The following is a 4,044-nucleotide window of genomic DNA, read 5'->3' as shown; positions in this document are numbered from 1 at the left end:
TGCCTCGATTCAAGTCCCAATCGAGGCAGTAGAGGTCGGCATACTGCCTCGTGAACCGAGGCGTAAAGTCATCTGAAAAAAAATATAAAAAAAACAAAAACCCTACTGCTTTGGTTACCTTTGAACCGAGGCAAAATCCTACCCTTTTATGCCTCGGATCATAATTGAGGCATAAAAGGGTAGACTTTTTGTCTCGCTTGTATATGCCTCAGTTTAGGAATCGTTGCCTATGGGTGAAAACAACCGTTGTCGTTTCCCCTGACTGCACTAGTGCTAATTTGACTTCAAGTTCTTCTTATCCAACTTCTAATCGTTACTTCATGCAAGTTTGCAAAATTGAATGTTTGTTGCGGGACAATTTTAAAAGTGATGATCCGACGATTAAAGATATGCCATTGAGCATGATGAACAAGTTTAGTAAGTATTGGGATCAATATTGTGACATTCTTGCTATTGCGCCTATTCTTGATCCATGGATGAAGTTTGAAGCAATTCGATTTTGTTATAGAAAGATTAATCCTTCTACTTGTGAAGAAAAGATTAATTTTTTAAAGGATAACATGTATAAGTTGTTTGAAGAATATGTCAAATTAAATTCAATTGAGTCAAACACTTCAAGTTCTCAAGTTTCCCTTCCATTACAACCTTCTTTTACTAATGATGAGCCGGTGATGGATGCATTTGATGTAAGTTTTTAATTCTCAACTTATTTTATTTTATTTCTTACTTATGATGAATGACATATTAGATATGTTTCATGATGTTTTAGGAATATGTGAATTATTTGAGCCAACATGTTAATGACACTAGAAGGTCTTAATTGGACCTTTATTTAGATGACGGGAATCTTGATCAAAATTTTTTTGATAAGTTGGATGTATTGAGTTATTGGAGGGATCGTCGAGATCGATATCCAAACTTATCTTAGATGGCTTGTGGCATTCTTAGCATTCCAATTACAACAGTTGCTAGTGAGTCTACCTTCAGTCTTAGTTCTCGTGTGCTAACCAAATATCGTTCCTCCATTCTTCTAGAGAATGTTGAGGGACTCATTTTAACTCAAAATTGGTTACATGGTTTTGAATTAATAGGCAACATTATTATTAGCATTACGAAATTTATTTAATTATTTACTACTTTGTGTTTCGATATTATTAGTTAACACTTTTTTTATTGAATTGTTGATGGGGATAAAGAAGAAGAAGATGATTCAAGAGAGGAAAACATTGTCGATTTATCCATTCAAGATTCTAATATTGTAAATGGATAAGGAACACAAAAATGATGAATATAAGAAACTTATTTGTATGTTTTTTGTGTTTGTTTTTCGATGACATTTGGATTGTATTGTACTTTTGATTATTATTTTGAATTGTCTTTAGTTTAACATCATTTTTTGAGTGAAATTTGTTTAGATTTGAGTTACAGAAAGTTTGTAATTTTTTTTATTTAAAAAAATTGTAATTAAATGAGCTAGTGAGCCAACCCGTTTACCCACCAACGCGTGGTGGGTCGGGCCGAGTTCAAATTTTTCTGGCTCGCTAATAAATGAGTCAGGTTGGGTTGGCTAACTAAGTGACCAACCCGTGATGGGTCGGGCCGGGTGGCCTGTTTTGACAGCTCTAGTCTTTGATACTTGTAATTTCTCTTTCTTTTTTTCATAGTAGTTGTTTTGTAAGTCAACTTTTGTCAGAGCAGGCATGCTTTTTCAGTCCTTTGCTTGAAGTAGGTTGTACGATCTTTTTAGACTTTGCTTCAAGTAAGGAACATTTGTGAATATCTCCTTTGTCTCTAACGTCCACTTTTTTATATTTGATCTGTAGCATTGTGGATGCGTGTAGTATAGCTTATCTACAAAATTGGAGTAATTGTGCATGTGGCAGATATTTCTTTTCTTATCACTTTTGTTGTTTTTGAACGTTGAACATTTAATGTCATTTAATGTTTTCTCAAAACAACAAAGTTCTTTTGATTTTCTACCGTTAGATAACATTTTTTTATTAAGCTCTTTTTCAGAACGGATACCTAGCATGATATATACTTCATCTAAGATGAGGTATTTGTTAAGCTCAAGGTATCATCTGGATAAGTAAATGCTTCTTTAGATTTTATCTTTGGTCAGATAGCATTTAGCATGTTTAAGCTTTTCTTATATTTTAACAATTAAGCCTTTTAAAAGGTTTTGTCAAAGACATTATCTCGACCCCTTTTTGTTTTCGAGAGACGTTGAATACCTGCTCAAGGTATTATAAGCATTGAGCGTTTAGCTTGATCTCTCTTGGACGCTTTTAGACAAGGCATCATTTGGTCATGCGCCTAGGTGTTTCAGCCTAGATGTGTTTCTATTCCTAAGAATTTTCCTAGATGTTTTTATATTCCTAACACCTAAGTGTTTTCCTAGATGTTTTTCTATGTTTGGGGTTCGGTTTCTAAGTTGTGTGTGGTTTGGGATTTTGGCTCTAGGTCTTGTCTTTTCATTCTAAGTTGTTAATGAATTTCAATTTTTTTTTCATGTTTCTTTGTTGTATTTTAAAAGTACACTGACTTTTCATTCTAAGTTGTTAATGAATTTCAATTTTTTTTTCATGTTTCTTTGTTGTATTTTAAAAGTACACTGACTGGTAGATATTGAGTTTGATGTTTTAAACAAATTTTTAAAATATTAATATCAATATATTGGTAATGATCAATAGATAGCAGTACTAAAAAAATCACTGAGAATCTAGACTCATGTTGCTTTGAAATTTTTTTATTGGTGATAGCATACAATTGTTATTGGCCAATATTGCTTTTGAGAGCATATACACACAGGTTATTTATGGAAGTTTCAAAAAGCATTCTACTGATAAAATATTGAGTGATTCTCCTTGCACCTCACCTATCTCATCCTACACCTCCTTATTTTTTTATATTTCCAATTGTGCCCCTATGATCTTTTAAATGTTTTTTTTATTTGACTCATTTAACAATTAAAAAAAGCACCAACCTCTTCCTCTTCTGTATCTCTTTCCCAAACCCTACACCCCCTTTCTCCTTCCTTCCTCTCTATCACTCTTTGCCGCATTTCATATTCCCATCCCTACACCTCCTTTCTTTCTCCTCTCTTCTCAGAGTGCTCCTCCCCTCCTCCCCCTCCCCCATTTTACTTGTTTTCAGTTCATTCTCACATACATGTTCTTGTTTGGTGGTTGTGGTTGTGTTGTGGTGAGCTCGTACCTTGTCGCACTTGGAAGTGTGGTTGAGAGGTTGTCGGAGTTGGAGGAGTTGGAGATGCGGTTCATGGTAGCCGCACTTAGAAGTGCGATTGACGTTCGCCGCACTTGGATACGGTTGATGTTTACCGCGGTTGGAGTTGCGGTTTAGGGGTTTTTTTTCTTGCTTCTGGGTGTGGCCGTCGTAGCCTCCTCCGCTTACATCCACAACCGCAACAGCTCGGATTTCCAGAAGGTAGTGTCGGTGCCGCTTCTATTCAACGACATCTTTGTGGTGCTGGTCTCCGCCTTGGGAATCATGGAGTATTCGTCACGTTCGCGCTCATGGTGGGCATCACCATCAACAGTGGCTGCAAGAACAACTTCCTTATTTTGTTTTTTAGTCTGGTTGTTGTAAGCCACTCGCCTGGATTCATAACGAAGAATGGTATGTTATGAGAAGTGTCAAAAAGGGTCTAGCAGTGTGCACCAGTTGAAACAACAAAGAAGATCAATTGGAATATCATTAAACTTTTTCATAATTAAATTTAATAAATGAAGGACAAAAATGTCTATTGAGAGGTGTAGGTAGAGATTGGTGAGGTATAGGGAGGAGTACTCTAAAATATTTCAAAGATCCACAAATTAAAGCAAGATTAGACCAATCTTGAGGCTAAAACGAGAACTAATGATGGCCTACAATGTTAACGTCCATAATAATCCCTGTAGGTTTTGCACACACCGACATATATGCCTTTCCACGAACTTGTTATTAAGAATGCAGGAAATTAAAGCAGATAATCATTCAATGACAGAACTATAATGAAGTGTTATTTAATCAAACAGTGGAATT

The 4,044-nt window shown here is 35.5% G+C and overlaps 1 pseudogene; it reads left to right on the top strand.

The window, feature by feature from the left end:
- Positions 1 to 389: 389 nt before the first annotated feature.
- LOC148206279 (zinc finger BED domain-containing protein DAYSLEEPER-like) lies at positions 390 to 1,270 on the top strand (annotated as a pseudogene).
- The last annotated feature ends 2,774 nt before the right edge of the window (positions 1,271 to 4,044 follow it).

The sequence above is a fragment of the Vigna umbellata genome, chromosome 1 (assembly GCF_029865625.1).
Source record: "Vigna umbellata cultivar VRB3 chromosome 1, Vumbellata_1.0, whole genome shotgun sequence".
Classification (NCBI taxonomy): Eukaryota; Viridiplantae; Streptophyta; class Magnoliopsida; order Fabales; family Fabaceae; genus Vigna; species Vigna umbellata.
The sequence above is the reverse complement of the archived record's forward strand: the minus strand, read 5'-3'. Positions and strand labels throughout refer to the sequence as shown.